Genomic DNA, 17,657 nt, shown 5'->3' on the forward strand with positions numbered 1-17,657 from the left:
TATGGATATACTATAATTTCTTTATCCTTTCACCTGTTGAAGAATATTTGGATTGCTTCTAGCCATGGCTATTAAAAATAAAGCGCCTATGAACATTTGTGTACAAATGTTTGTGTGAATGTTTGTTTTTCTTTCTCTTGGATATATGCAAAAAATGGAATCACTAAATTGTATACTAGAAGTTATGTTTAACTTTCTGAGAAATTGCCAAATGATTTTTCTCAGTAATTATACCATTACTTTCCAATAGCATTGTATAAAAGTTCTAGTTGCTACCTATCCACACCAGTGTTTGGTGTTGCCTGACTTTTAATTAAACCATTCTAATGTGTGGTTTTAGCTTTCATTTTCTTAATGACTAATGATATTGAGCATTTTCATGTACTTGTATGCTATTCTTATATCTTCTTTTTAAAAATATATATTTTATTGATTTTTTACAGATTGGAAGGGAGAGGGACAGAGAGTCAGAAACATCGATGAGAGAGAAACATCGATCAGCTGCCCCCTGCACACCTCCCACTGGGGATGTGCCCACAACCAAGGCACATGTCCTTGACCGGAATCGAACCTGGGACCTTTCAGTCTGCTGGCCGACGCTCTAGCCACTGAGCCAAACCGGTCAGGGCTCTTATATCTTCTTTGATTGTTCAAAACTTTTACCTATTGAAAAACTTCTATGATTTTTTAAAATAGTTTTACTTAGGTATAATTTAAATACATAAAGTGTACCTTTGTAAATATGCAGATCAATGATCTCTGATAACTTTATAGAGTTGTGCAACCATCACTGCAATCCACTTTTAGAACATTTCTATCACATCAGAAAGCTCCCTCTACACATTTGCAATTAATCCCCACTCCACTCCCAGGCAACCATAGATGTTTTCTGTCTCTGTAGATTTACCTTTTCTAGAAATTTTATATAAATGGAATAACAAAGTGTATATTCTTTTATCTGGCTTCTTTCGCTTATCATAAGGTTTTTGAGTTGCATCATGTTGTTGCATTTACCAGTGGTTTGTTCCTTTTTTATTGCTGAATAGTACTCCACATTTTGTTTACCTGTTCTCCCATTGCTAAACATATAGATATGCTTCCAGTTTTGACAACTATGCCTAATGTTACTGTAAACATTCATGTACAAGTCTCTGTGTGAACATATGTTTTCATTTCTCTGGGGTAGGTACCAAGAAATAGAATTGTTGGGTTGCATAAGTATATATTAAACTTTTTAAGAAACTACTGAAGTATATTTCAAAGTGACTGTTCCATCTTACATTCCCATCAATAGAAGATGAGGGTTCCGGTTTCTCAGTTTCTTTCTATGAGATTCAAGCCAAATAAACCCCAGTACTGGCACATGTGGCCTTTCACGCTGGAGGGCTGATCCAGAGTTGGGCCCCTGGCCAATGGGGTTTCTGACATGAAAGTTCTCTATCCATAAAAACTGATGGAAGGCTATGTAGAAGTCCTCTCTCTGGGCAAATTTGGCATAAAGAGAGAATGAAGTGGTTAGTGCAAACAAACGGAGAAGGAGGGAGAGATACAGGGCTGAGTCGTGTGGGCAGAGCACTAGGGTAAGGCTTGGTGAAATGCTCTGAGAGCCATGAGACAACCTGGGCGACACTGGACCTTGAGGAGTCTTCTCTCTGACCCAGCCTCTTCTCCTCTCCATCTGTAACCTTTCCACTTTGCCCTCTAAAGTAGGCCCTCATGATAAAAATTTCTCCCAAATCCTCACTTTCTCCTTGACCTATCTTCTGCCGTCTCTAAAACAGACGCTGTTGCTAAGAGTTTCCATTCAAATTGAGATGACTGAACCACAACCATTCGGGCTAAGAAGTAAAGTCAATGCTCTTCTCTTTCTCATTGTCTTTAGTATACCAATGCCTTCCTGCCACAGACTAGACCTCTACGCCTTTGTTAACAAACAACTCCTGTTCCCATGAAATTCTGATAATTTGACATCCACAGTTCAGTCTTCCTTGCCTCAAAGATTCCCTTCAGGTGGGCAACCCACTCAATTTCCTTGCTTCTATATTCCTGGAACTCCTCATCTCCAATACTTGTTTCCTCCATTTCATTCCAGCCACTTCTTCCAAAGTCACACTTCAGAACTTGTCATCACTGTTGCTCCACCTCTGAAATTACTGATTTTAACATTCCCCTTTATAACAGCTTCCTAAACTTCCAATTTGTTTGGTAAAGTACCCTTTCTGCAAATGTTCTTTCACCTCATCAGGACTTTCCAAACACTGATAACTATACTCTCTCTTAATCTATCAAACTTCTCTTGTCTTCACTTCCTTCTCTCTAGAGCTCAGATTCCATGTTCTATTTCAAACACTTTTTTATGGACTATAATTTCCCATACCTTGTTCTTCCATCATACTCACCTTTAAAGAAAAAGCAATGTGCAGAACTCCACCATATATCCTCTTCATGTGTATGCCCAAGCAATTGAGAATTAAAAAACAAACAAACTATATAGTCCTGGTTTCCAACTTAAACTGGGCTCCCACCACTTACCTGGCAACACTTCTCTACCACTGTTTTCAACAACCACTTCAAAACAATCCTACTTTCAAACCTTTGACCACTCCCCAGCAATTTGTGCCTCCTTACTCTTCAGCGTATGACTTTGCCTTCTGCATCATAGAGAAAGTAGAAGCCTTTAGAGACTGAGTTGTTGAATTTACTATACGCCAGATGGACAGCTCTACCTGTGAGGGTTTTGCATCCACTTTATTCCTTCCTATAGCAATGCTTCCCTCTGCACTTCCTTGTGTTATCTGAACCTTACACATGGTCACTCAGGAACTCTTAATTTACCCTTAATTTACTCTTACATTTATCTTTGAGCTCTAAATATTTCTCTTTCCTGGATTTTTCCCAGTTGCCTTTAAAAATACTGTAGGTTCTTCAATCTTGAAGGAAATACACCCTCTTTCATTCCCTTAAACAACAAAAAGCAACTCTCACAAAAACCTCCCTGGACTCCACTACTTCCACCTGCTACCCTCTTCCTTTATCTTCAGAGTCAATGTCTTTAAATAGGTCTCTTTAAGTGTCCATTCTGGCTTCCGTTCCCCACCATGTCACTAAAATTGTGTTTAGTAAGATCACTAAGGGACCTACATGGTTAAATCTAATGGATTCTTGAGGCCTTTTCCTACTTGACTATTTAACCCATTTAATATGTTGCATTCTTGGAACAAATTAGGCCAGCCAAGAGGCGGAGTGCATAGCAAACAAATGCACTGCAACTTCGGATTGAAGACCTGGATTACAGGCATCTTTTCTCTGACATCAGCCTTTCTGTTATATACATCTCTGGGCTTCAGGTGCCACATTCTTAAACAAAAGAAAAAACTACAAGAATGTGGAGGTGGACCAGATGGCTTCTTGAGGTCTTTGTAGCCCCTGGAATCCATAGTTGTTGACTTCTGAGTCACACATGAGTCAGCAGTCACATTTGGATGCATGGTCCATTTGGATGCATGGTCCAGCCTTCTCATCTTTGAAGTGAGACATTTTCTCTTACTGCCTAAATTATTTCTAGGTTGTAAATTCACCTTTGGAAGAAATATTGACTCTTTCAGGTCTCTAGTATGCTCTTCATTAATAACTGGATTTTCTCTAGAGGAATAACTAGTCAATTGAAATATCAGGTTGACTCCTTCACATGCTGAGAATCTTAATCTATTTAAATTCACAGAAATAAAAGTTTGCTCATTGGTCAAAGCACTAATAAAATCACATTTTCTGTCCCAAAGACTACCACTATAAAGAAGACATACAATTTTTATACTAGGCTCAGTACTGTGACTACTACATTTCTACTCTTAAGACAGAAAACAGCTTTATAAAAAGCTTTGAAGGAAAAGGCAGTATAGATAAAAGGAAGGAAAAAACTTTATAAATGGCATTTCTAGACAACCCAACGTGGTATGGTAGAAAGAGAATGGACCTAGAGCTAGAACTAGATTTAGATTTGGTCCAATCACCAGCTTACTCTGTGAAACTGTGCAAGCCACCTCAATTTGTTCACCTGTAAAACGGGGAAGTATGATACTTATTGGGCCTCCCAGTATAACTGTGAGAATCAAAATAGAAAATATGCTAAAAAGTAGAAAATGTTTTATAACTCAAGAAATTTACTAATAGAGAAACAACTTTCTAAAAAGAAAAGTCTATTGGAATAAGAAGTCTCTGAATCCCTTTGTAACCAGATATCAGAATATTGATCTTTTGCTGGGAGTTTTAGCCAAGGAGAGGCAGATGAGAGTTGCTGGTTCTAATCTTCTCTCTGAATGGTGATCTTTTAGCTTACAGAAGTTTAGATATAACTTGAAGGAGATGACTTCTGATGTTTTAGCTATAGAGATTTCATTTTACAGAAGTTTTCCAAAAGGATTATTGCTTTTTTTAAAAAAAGGAACAAGCCAGAAAGAAATACGAGTTTTAATGGAGCAAAAAAGAAATAGCTCAGTTTTGTTAATTCCTTCAAAATTTTAATGATTTGGAAGAATATGGGCCTGTGTGTCTCACTGGTGTGTGTCAGAGAAAAGGTGTTTTTCTCCTTTCCCCAAGTTTTTGTTCCTAAAAGACACTATATAAAAGAGAGGTAGAAGATCCCCTAACCCCTGTGTATCTGATTTTCATTTATCTGAAAGATATTAATGTGAAAGTTGACCCCCATGCATTAGAGTGTGTGAATTTAGCTACTTTCTTTTCACATTATTGTCCCTCCATATGTAATCCTACACATAATATAGCTGTACTCTTATTGTTTCCATATAAATCTACCACAGAACACCAATTATACACATTAGTTTATTCATAGAAATTTACCTTTATTCTACTACTCTTGATCTGGATTAGGGCCACGTAAAGCAATAGTGTATGTGTTTTTTTAAACATATATCCCCCACCACTATTTTTTAACATGAACTTGCTGTTCCACAGATGGTTAAATATCTGCTGGGCACAGTAGTCTTGTGAAAAAATTATTAAATGATTTTATGGATCATCTGTATTTCATCCAACTGAGAAAATAAAATTTTATCTCAAGAATTAGTATGCTCTTTTTGGCATTCTAGAGTGTGAAGAGGAGATGAAGCTCTATAAATATATAGGATTCTCTAATCTGCTTATTTACATCTGTAAGATTCTTAATTACATATAACAAAATCTACTACAGCTGCTTTAAGCAGAATGCGATCTATTAAGAATTATCAGCTCACTAACAGAAATCTCTGGGATAGCCAAAGAGGGAACTATTTTAGCCAAAGCACTATAGCAGCTAATGCCTCCATTTGGAACTATCCACTCTAGAGGATATTCCAGGCCCATTACAATCAACACTCTTTTTGTCTGGTGTTCTTCTTAAATTTCAGTGGAAGAGGAACACAAAATGGCTTTACATTTTTGAGTAGACATGGGAAATAGGGTGGTTAAACTTAATAAATATGGAAATATTTGAAGCTATCCTGGATGTTTTTCTCTCCCCTTTGATCACAGTAGTGCTTCCCAAATATGGCACACTTTCCTCTGCCAACACTCAAGAGGATTTAGGTGACACAGGTTGTGACATTATATAACAATGAACCCATATTGAGAGATGTATTCCCTTTTTAATAATCGCTCAATTCTGACTTTATTGGGAGAAAGTTTTGGATTTATGCTAGTGTTTTACTCTTTTAATAACCTTGATAATATCCCCTTTTAACAACAAAATAAGCAGACCCCACTGAGGCTGAGAACCATCAGCAGGCAGGCAATGGAACTGAATTAAATTTTAATAACATTGTTTTAGTCTTATTGTATTTATTTTTGTAATTTACTCTTATTTATAGCACTAATGCTAGTTTTCCATTTGCAGGTTATAATGTTTCCTTTAAAATAAATAAATTTCCAATACAAAAGTGAGTCAACTTAAAGAAAATACTAAATACACAACACATATGTAATATGTAGATATAGCAAAAGTCATGAAGGTAGAGGGCAAGTGATCAAGATTTCAGGAACACTGCCTTATAGAATGTTTCTGACATTTTACATTTAGCATATTAATTTTCTCCCAATATATTCTCAAATTTTAACAGTCCCATAGTATAGCATGGTGGCTGGGCATCAGACAGACCTTGGTTCAAATCCCAGTCCTTCCACCATTTAGCTTTGTACCTTGGGGCAAGTTATTTAACTTCTACCTGAGTTTTTTCATCTATAAAATGGAGATAACATTAGCTTACAGAATGGAGTGGATAACAAGGATAATAAATGTAGACTGTCTCACTGTGTCCAGCACAAGGCATAGGTTCAAAAAGTTATAGTTATTATGATCAGAAAGGATAGATATTAGCCATCTTATTTTATAGGAGAGAAAATTCAGGCTCAGAAGTTATGTGACTAGTATACCTAAAGTTAAGTATTGCCTACTTGGGTGCAATCATTTCTTGAGCATTGATTTAAATTTTCAAAGCCACATTTCAACACATTTTTGGTGAAAGAGTAGCTAGGAAGGGATATACAAAGACTTTGATTCCATTGCTGATACAGAAGAGCATTTTATTTTAATAAGTTGCTATTTACCTTACACTGACGAACATCAGTGTGGATGACGCTACGTGTGCAAACTTGATCTGGAGAAATCCTTTTCAATTTGCTTTCTTCCATGACTACAGAGTTTAGTTATCACTCAACTAAGTGCTGTTGGTGACAGGAGGGACTGAGTGAGAGAGTGCAGCAATGAAGATTAATGTTCACTACCAGAAACAAAGCTGAAAGTTGGAACTATTTCATTTTTTTTCCTTCAGTAATGAAGCCAGAAAAGCACTGGTTTAAGGAGCATTGATTTTAGAACTACTGTGTGTGCAGGTGTGAAGAGACTGGACATTAGGACTGGGGACAGTAACAAGAACAACTTTACCCAGCATTATTAATATCTCACGAGGCTACCATGCTACACAGCTCCTCTGATCAGGCCAGACTGATGCAATGAAACTGAGCTCCCTTTCTCTTAACAAATGTAGGGTGACAATCTCTAAGTGTAAAGTTATGTTATATATTTCTGGTATTTCTACAATAATAAATAATTATTTTATTAAAAAAACACCTCAGAACAGATTGAACATCAGACTATGCATCACTGGAAAATAAAATAAAAGAATGAGCTTCAAAATCCTGAGAGCACACAGGTAGCCCATGCGGTCTGGACTACGTCCACTCAGTAATTACATTCACCTGCTTCCCTACACGAGCCCGGTATCTTATCACGGTATTTACCAGTAAGTATATACAAAGCCCACTTTTTTGTTGATTTTTTAAATCCCTTAAACTGATGTTGTGATTGTGTTTGTATCACACTCTTCTTGAGCAATTCGATAGTAATCCACAGTGTTCTCGTCACAGAGGCGGTTATGGAGTTGTATAAAAGTATTGGCCATGTCAATTCCACATGCGATTTCATAAAGGTGAAAATTTGAAAGTCCCAAATTGTCATCAGTGTCAGTAGTTGCACTGACCTCTGAAGGCAAAAGGTTAAATCTATTTTACTGTACATGAATTTTTGGCCAACATATCTGTGCTTTCTAGATTGGCTTTTATGTAATTTGTGATCTGATATTTTGACAAATTAGGCATAGAAACAGGAAATGGTCTCATAAAAAGCAGTGGTGATGTATTTGTTCAAAACTGCCCGAGATTACTTACTAAGTAAGATGTCTATGAGAAACAAATGCTTCTGGTAGAGGGCTAGGATTCCTATAAAATGGTTAATATACCCAAGAGGCCGAGACATTGGTCAAAGCAGGGTTTCAATGTGAAGAGTGAGGTAAAATGGCAAGTTGCCTAGGAGAAACAGAACATGTTCACAGAGATGTTTGTGGCAAGTGTTTTGATTTGTGGCAAACTCATTCACCTCAGGAAGTCGCAGACAGTGGGGGAGGAGAGGGAGTTGATGCTGTACTTGTGTCTAGCACTGATCCAGACAAAACAGCAATCAAAAGCCTGCAGCTGACGTTTGGTCATTAAAGATCCCAACTGTTTGTACAGTGCACCTACCTGACACTCCAAACATCTCAAAGAAAGCAGAATCTCAATTTCCCAAGCAAGGAAACAGAAAAGTGTAGTGACTGGATGGTTTTATCTAAGCTCAGATTGGAGCCGTAATAGCATTAAAATAGAATGGGCTTAAGAATAAATGTTGGCACTATAACTGTGATCTACGGAGTAGTAAATTTTTCAAGTTCATTTGCTTTGCCTCCTTTTAAACAGGATACAAGTGTACTATGTATGCATATACAATGACGCCATTATATTGTGACAGCAGTGGAAGAAATGGCTATGGCATGATTAATTGTAGAACTGAATTACTTGACAGCAGAGCTGTCAAATATCAAAACACTTGCCAGGTTTTTAAATCAGACAAGTTGAGGAATGTATATTGTTGCTATAACTGAAATCAACCCACAGTTTGAGTAAAAATTAACTCTTTACAGTGCCTTCCTCCTATCTGCACAATGTCCAAAAAAAATACCCCAATACATTAAACCTCCACAGAAATGCTTACATGTAGACAGGCATTCAAGATTGATGACATAAAGAAAGAAGCAGAATTTGCAAGGCTCTTTGAAGTTTGCAAAAAGGCTTTTGTGCACGTTATTTCATTTCATTCTCACAGCAACACTATGAGATTCATTGGGCAAGCATTTCAGTTCAGTTCTCACTGAGGCCTACTCTGGACCAGATTTTATACTAGACACTTAAAATAAAAAGATAAATTATGTGACATCCCTGTAGCCAAGACATTTAACAAATGAGGAAATTGAGTCTCAGAGAGATAGTAATATTGTCATAAGTTTTTACTCTAGAGCAAAAAAAAAAAATCTATATCTTTGGACTCAAAATCTGATGCTTTTAGCCTTTTACTATGTACCTCTAAATGAGGTCACATTAGTTGAGAAACATATTTTCGTTGAAAGCTGGTTTCCAAAGCACTCTAAATTTCATATAGTGAAACCAGCTTAGCAGATAACTCAATTCAAAATCACCTGCCCATTAAAGCAAGTGTTTTAGATCATTAGTTTTATTTCCTTTAGGAGCAGTGCTGAGTAAACTTGCATTAAAAAAGAGTGAACTGTTCAGCTTCAACATGTGCAGAGTTTGGAAGACATCACTCCTAGCCTTACAACAAGGAAAAAGCAGGACAAACTGAAAATCAATGACTTTCCCTGGACTCATCAGAGAGCTAAGGTTGCAGAGCAAAAACTCACCCCAACATCTAAAGAGATGGGTGCATCCAGAAAAAGATTGCTTACCTCGCACAAAAGCCACTAGAGCCAGAAGCTGGTAGAAACACTTAATCGCAGCTTTCTTGAATTGCTGGAGGCTTAAAAACTCCTGGAGGCCCCACATTACGGGTTAAGGGGAACCACATTTTCATGGTTTTACCTTCAGGAATCCTACCAGGTTCTCCCTGTGAAGACTGGAGAACAATTCCTGTTTGGGAAGGAGTAAGGTAAATGTAATAATTTTGAAATATACCTATGGGAGAAGTAACTATAGAAGTCATGTTGATGGTATGTGTCCTTGATATGATGTGATGAGAATGGTACTCTTCCTCTGAGTTCTTCCTCTCCAAAACCCACAGACCCAGTCAAATCATGAGAAAAATACTGGGCAGACCCCAGCTAAGAGACACCTAGAAAATACCTGACTGGTATTTTTCAAAACTGTCAAAGTCATCAAATACAAAGAATGTGTGAGACAGAAGAGGACAAGAACCACAGGATTTAACTCATAAGTGGGATAAACAGAAAGCAACAAATGAACAAAAACCCCCTCCTAGACACAGACAAAGGTATGGTGGTTACCAGAGGGGAAGGGGGGAAGGGAGGGTTAAAGAGGGTAAAGGAGGTCAAATATATGGTGACAGAAGGAGACTAGACTTTGGGTGGCGAGGACACCTGCAATATGTAGATGATGTTTCAGAGAGCTGTATAGTTGAAACTTATATAATCTTATTCATGAATGTCACCCCAATAAATATAATTTAAAATAATTTTTTAAAAATGTCTGAAAAACTGTCATAATCAAGAGGAGCCTAAGGAAACATGATTGCTAAAAGCAATGTGGTATCCTGGATGGTATCTTGGAACAGAAAAACATATTGGGCAAAAATGAAAGAAATCTAAATAAAATACGGACTTCAGTTAATAATAATGTGTCAGCATTGGTTCGTTTTATTGTATCAAATGTACCTTACTAATGATAGGAGAAGTTAGATGTGAGGTATATGGCGATGCTCAGTATGATCTTGGCCATTTTCCTGATCATCTGAAACTATTTAAAGAATAATGGGGGGAAATGTAAATAACCAGAATGAACTGGGTTTTGAAATAACTTTTTAAGTCCTTGGGAAATATCTATGTTGGGAAGTAGAATTGCCTATGACCAATAGCACAGCTCTGTGTCATGGAAGGTCTCCTTCTTTGATTCCTGTTTTGGGTAAGACACCTGAGGAGCTGTGAGGGAGAAAGTGGTCTCCCATTTAGCCACCCAGATTGATGAGTCACCCCTTGACATCCTGGAGTGAGAGCTTTTGGAATAGAAAATGATTATTGGAAATAAAATATATCACAAAGGAAGCCAGCTTTTCCCCACTTCCACAGAATGTGAACAGGAGAAGGGACCACAGATGTACTAAAATCCAATTCTCTCACTTTATAGATGAGGAAATTGAGGCCCAGAAGGAGATTCATTATGTTGGATCCAGGATTAGAACTCGGTTTCCTTTAGTTGCCAATATTTTATTATGAATAATCTCAAACTAGAGTTAAAAAATGGTGCAATGAGTATTCTATACCCACAACTAGACTCAATGATTAACATTTTGTCATATTTGCTTCATATATTTGCATACCATTTGAAAGTAACTTTTATACCTTGTGTACTTCATCTCTAAGTATTTCAGCACATATTTCCCAAGAATAAAGACATTCTTCTACATCACACAATACCATAACAATAATTAAAAAGAATTCTTTAATATATCTAACACCCAGTCCATTTCTTAATTTCTTATGTCTCCAAATGTCTTTTACAGATTTAACCCCCAAATCAGGATTCAATCAAGATTGCTCATTGCATTTGGTTTTATCTTATCATCTCCTTTCACCTGGAACATTCCCCCAAAATTTTTTTTAAATATATTTTTATTGACTTCAGAGAGGAAAGGAGAGGGAGAGAGAGATAGAAACATCAATGATAAGAGAATCATTGATTGGCTGCCTTCTGCACGCCCCCCACTAGGGATTTTCCCACAACCCAGGCATGTGCCCTTGACTGGAATCGAACCTGGGACCCTTCAGTCCACAGGCTGACGCTCTATCCACTGAGCCAAACCAACTAGGGCTCCCCAAATCTTTCTTTTCGTGATACAGACTTTTTGTAAAATGCCTCACATTCTAGAATTGTTTTCTCTTTATGTCATTTAATTTATGTCTTTCTCCACTATATTTTCCATAAAGGAATTTTATCTCAAAGACACTTGATCAAATTCATATAAATCCCTTTTGGTAAAAATACTTCATAGTTGATGTTGTGTCCTTCATACTACTCCAGGCCTATGTCAGGCTGTTCCCCTCTGAGTGATGCAAGGTTTGATGACTGTGTAAGGTGGTGACCTCCAGCTCTTTCCAGTGTGAAAATACAATGTTTGTCTATGTTACTAGCAAGGAATCTGTGGAGTAATGCTTTGGAACGAAGCACATATCCTGTTTCTCAAAAAACTGACACCTAACGATTTTAACGTCCACTGATGTTGCTTGCCTGAGTCAATTATTCCATTGCAAGTTGCAAAATAGTAAATTTTCTAGTTTTCTCTTATTCCTTCTACATATGTTTGATGTGATTCTTCTATAAGAGCGATTTTCAACCTTTTTCATCTCATGGCACACATAAACAAATTACTAAAATTCTGCAGCACACCCAAAAATATATTTTTGCCAACCTGACAAAAAATAGGTATAATTTTGATTCATTTACTCCAGATGGCTGTTGTATCCGCTGTTGTCATTTTTTTTTTTTAAATTGACCATCTAAGGGAAAAGAGGTCAGTGCCCTTTACTAAATAGTCAGGTATTACATGTTTTAAAAATTCTTGCAACACACCAGTGTGCTGAGGCACACCAGTTGGAAATTGCTGTTCTATATGGAAGAGGGGTGAATTACTATTACTCCTAAAAAAGAACATGGCAAATACTTAATTAATTTTCATTAGTTACTAATTTTCAGAATAATGAGTTGATGTAAGATTATACAAAAATGGCAAAACAGTTAAAAGTAAAATTTTAAACTTTCGTTTTCTCCCTTTCTTCCTTCCCCCTGTCCCTCCTCCTTTTCTTCTTCCTCCTCACCTCTCTCTTTCAGTTTCACTGGACAGTCATCAGTTATTATTTACATTCATTATTTTTTTTTAATGTAAGTAGTAACCTATGACCCCACAGTGGCCAAAATTTGGCCAGTGCAAGTTTCTTCTATTGCCTTATTGATGTATCCTCACTAGCATGTTAGAGTCTCCTTATTTGTGGGAACTGATATTTAGAAACTGAAGTCTGGACAATGGGCTATCACAATGCTCTGAGATTCTTTCTGTGAATGCACATTATATTTTATAAAATATATTTGAAGATAAACGATGAACACCTACATAGGCTCAGAGCATAGTAGACAATCCATTGTGGTGTACTCAGTGTCATTATTATTTTCCAGATGAGAAAATGAAACTCAGAGAAGATAACTTGCTTTAGCTTACAAACAGCTTATAAGTGACTAAGCAGGGGTTTGAACCCCGGTCTTCCAGTACAATATCTACGAAGAGATTTCTATTATGTTTAAGTCCACCCAGGACCCTCATATGTTTGGAAATGTCTATATTATGATTTTCAATCCCCCAGTGAAAAGCCAGAATTCACTTTTTCATTCTCCCCTCCAGCTAGGGTGCAGGTACTGATCAGTAGACACAGGCACTAAGTCCTCAACTTGACAAACAGTGTGGTTCTGCAGGTACTGCACACATCCATTTTGGTGGTGCTAGAGATGTCTGACTTAGTGGCTTCAGGGGAAGCATTTCTTGCCTCCAATGCCCAGCATCCACAGTACAGCGATGTGATCACCCAGTGGCAAAAACAGTGAGGCCTTGGCTAGAGCCATCTTTCAGGGTAGTTTGGCTGTCATTCCTGGTTATAATCTCCCAGCCTGAGTGCTGCCCTCCTGGAGTTTCAGCGAGTTTTAATAAATTTCTTTTCTGTTGAAACTAGCTAGAGTGAATTTGGCTGTTTACAATTAGAAACCCTGACTCATGCACTATGCCAGTTTCCTCAAATAGTGAAGAAATGGGCAACAGGTGTGCCATGAATTTGGCTTGTTTCCAAAGCAATTTACATCTTATGATCCAACCGCCCCACCCTATGTGGGCTGCTAGCCTTGTTCTTTGCCTTAGAGTCTTCCTTTCATACTCAAACTTAGATATAACTCTTGACCTTCTTTTGAAAACAACTGGGAGTGCGGGAAGAGGGGTGAAGATACAGCTACAACAAGGGAAAAGATGCCATCAGGAAGTCAGTGTTGTACACAACAGCGGAGACCAAGTGAAGATGCTCCCATCTGAGCATTGTTTACCACTTATTGCTACACAGACCCTCTCTTAAGATTCCCAACAGTTTCCTGAGGTGGTTTTTAAGATAACCATTTTATGGTTAAAAAACCTGGGTTCAGAGAGAAAGACTGATTGGTTAAAGGAGAAATTACTTAGTCATTTCTTTTAAATATAGAAATTGCATGCTTCAATTGGTTGTTGAGCAAACACTTTGGCAGCAACGAGGATGAATGGGAGGCATCCAGTGAGAAGGCTATTGTAAAGTTCCAGGGAAAAAGTGGCTAACTCTAATAGCTCCCAGCCTGTAATTCCTCTCTCCTGGATTCAAACGCACCTTTTACAGAACTAAGGATTTCTGCTACACTGGCCCTCCAACTTCAGATCATTAGTCGTCACCATATGTTTTAGGCACACCCTTATCTTATTGTGCTGGAGTGATCTCCATCTACTGTGGCTGTGGGTGGCTTCACTACCTCCTCTTTTGTTGGTGACTGAATCACATGCTCATCTCAGCCAATGGTTGCATGCCACGGCCATTTTCATTCATTCAGTAAATGCATATTAAGATATTTTGCCTACAATGTACCAGATGCTGGGAAAATGGTTATAAATCAAAACAGAACAGTCCCTGCCTGTCCTCAGAGACAAAGGAGTGCAGTTGTTTCCTTGATGATAAGAATCACTTTAGACATAAATTCCTAAGTCCCATCCCTGACTCACTGAATTTGAATCTCCAGGGGAGGTTCTTGGGAGCCTGAGTATTTAATAAATGTGCCATCATCAGGGAAGTCTATGTGCATTAGGTAAAGTTCCATGTGCAGTGGGAGCTACTAGAGGGACATGTGACACACTTTAAGATCAGAGAAGGTTTTCTGAAGAAAGCAATAGCCAAACTGAGACCTGAATGTAAACAAGTATGTACGTGTCAGTCAGGTATAGAGGTAGGGGAGAGGTGAGAAAGTTTTCTGAGCCCATTTTTCTCTTCTGACAGCACTCCAGCGTAAGAGGCCCAGTCTGGATACACTGTGTGGGCTTCTCTCTATAGCAAACAAGTGGACACTAAGCTATGATGGAAAGGGACAGTATTCCTTTTATCCGAAGTACACTTGCAGTTAAAAATAGTAACTTTCTTTTGAATGATGGTGGATGCAAACACAAATCCATGAAGATCCACTTTAATAGTCATGCTGGAATTGGGAGAGGTTCCTGCTTCTGCATGGAGACACAGATACTGTCCAAGGATACTCTGCCCTCCTGGAGCGTGGACATTTTGAGAATTGGGACTGCAACTTGTTCACTGTTTTATTTCTGGTGATTTGCAGCTCAATAAATATTAGCTAAATGCACAAGTGCGATTTCAGCCAATTGAATGTTATTTGCATTTCCATATGAAATACTTCATTGGGCATAGCTTCAGTGTGTTTTCCTGAACTTCTCTCCACTAGGTGTGTTCACTATATGCTTTGGCACCAAGCATGCTCTCTCATGGTGTTTCTGTAAGCTGAGGAAACAGTATAGGAAGTGTTCTTGCAGCAGTGTGGCACTGTTCTCAAATTATCAAAATGTGTGAGAAACTTCCAAGTATATCTAGATGCTGCCCTCGCTTGTTGTGAGTCATGGAGTGAAACGACGTGAGTTTCTATACAGCCCAGGGCTAGTGATTCTGCATAACCTGCTAGCATTCTTAGGTATGCCCGGGAAACCGTGACTTACTTAGGCCCAAGTAAAAATCTTTAGAGCCCCAAATCCAGCACATATTTGGTACCCCACCCACCCATATTTAAATCAAAATCAAAATAACATACCGTAAAATAAGTGCAAAGAAGTGCAACAAATTTCTGATCTTTTTTCCCTCATGATGATTTTAATGCTTTTTTTTTCTGTTTTTTAATTGTGGTAAAGTCCACATCACATAAAATTTACTCTTTTAACCATTTTTAAGTGTGCAATTCTGTGACATTAAGTGCACTCACATTGTTGTACAACCATCACCACCATCCATCTTCAGAACTTTTCCATTTTCCTCTACTTGAAATGCTCTACCCATTAAACACTCCCTGTTCTCCCTTCTCCCCAGCCGTTGGGAACCACCATTTTGCTTTTTGTCTGTATGATTGATTGACTGCTTTAGGTATTTCATATGAGTAGTCATACAACATTTCTCCTTTTCTGACTGGCTTATTTCACTTAGCATCATGTCTTCAAGTTTCATCCATGTTGTAGTATGTACCAGAATTACCTCCCTTTTTAAGGCTGAATAATAATAACAATAATAACAATAATAGTAATTGTATATAATGATTATATATATGTAAATTTTGTTTAGGCATTCATCCCTTGAAGGATGTTTGGGTTGCTTTGGGGTATTGTGAATAATGTTGCTATGAATATAAGTGTACAAATATCAGTTTCAGTCCCTGCTTCCAATACTTTTGTGTTTACACCTAGAGGTGAAATTGCTGCATGTTATGATAATTCTATGTTTATTTTATTTTCTGAGGAACCAGCATACAACTTTCCACAGCAGCCGCACCACTTTACATTTCCATAAGTAATACACAAGAGTCTAAATTTCTCCGCAGCCTCACTGACACTTGTTATTTTATTTTTTTTTTTCATGATAGCCATAAACATGGTTGGTTGGTAAGTGGTATCGTGTGTGTGTGCGGGCACATGTTTAATAGACTTTATTTTTGCAGCAAAATTGAGCAGTGAGCACAGAATCCCATATATCTCCTGCTCTCACACATGCCTAGTCTCCCACACTTTTCACATCCCTCATCAAAGGGTGCATTTGTTACTAGTGATGAACGTACATTGTCACATCATTATCTCCCGAGTCCATAGTTTACCTTAGGTTTCACTTTTGGAGTTGTCTATTCCATGGTTTTGTCAAATGTATGACATGCATTCACCACCATAGAACATAGGCATAATATACAGAACAGTACATAATATAAAATAGAGAATAGTTTTACTACCCTAAAAGTCCTCTGTGCTCTGCTTATTCATCCATTCCTCCCCACTAACACCTGGTAGGTAACCACCGATCATTTTACTGTTCCATAGTTTTGCCTCTTCCAGAATATCATATAATTGGAATTATCCAACATGTAGTTTTTACAGATTGGCTTCTTTTCCTTAGTAGTAAGGTTCCATGTCTTTTCAAGGCTTGATAGCTCATTTCTTTTTAGTGCTGAATAATATTCCATCAGCTGAATGTATTGGAGTTTATTTATTGATTCACTTACTAAAGGACATCTTGATTGCCTCCTAATTTTCACAATTATAAATAAAAGTGCTATAAACATCCATGCACAGACTTGATGTGGATGTAAGTTTTCAACTCCTTTAGGTAAATATCAAGGCGTATAGTATGAATATGTTTAATTTTGTAAGAAACTGCCAAACTGTCTTTCAAAGTGTCTGTAGCATTTTGCATTTTCACCAAAAATGAATGAGCATTCCTGTTGTTCCACATTCTCATCTGTAATTTGTGTTGTTAGTGTTTTAAATGTTGGTCTTTGTAATGGGTGTGTAGTGGTGCTTCATTGTTTTTACTCACAGTCCTCTAATGACATATGCCGCTGCGCATCTTTTCATAGCTTATTTCACATGTGTCTAACTTCCTTGAGGTGTCTATTGAAATATTTTTCTCTTATTTAAATTGGGTTATTAGTTTTCTTATTGTTTAGTTTTAAGTGTCCTTTGTATATTTTGGATAACAGTGCTCTATTAGATATATCTTTTGCAAATATATTCTCCCACTGTTTGGCTTGCCTTCTCATTCTCTTGACAATCTTTTGCAGAGCAGTTTTTAATTTGAATGTGCCCAGCTTATCAATTTTTTTTATAGATAATGCCTTTGGTGTTGTATCTAACAAATGATCAGTATACCCAAGTAATCTAGATTTTCTCCTCTGTTATCTTCTAAGAATATTATTATTTTGCATTTTTATATTGAGATCTGATGGATTTGGGGTTGATTTTTGTG

This window comes from Myotis daubentonii, chromosome 7 (assembly GCF_963259705.1).
Source record: "Myotis daubentonii chromosome 7, mMyoDau2.1, whole genome shotgun sequence".
Lineage (NCBI taxonomy): Eukaryota > Metazoa > Chordata > Mammalia > Chiroptera > Vespertilionidae > Myotis > Myotis daubentonii.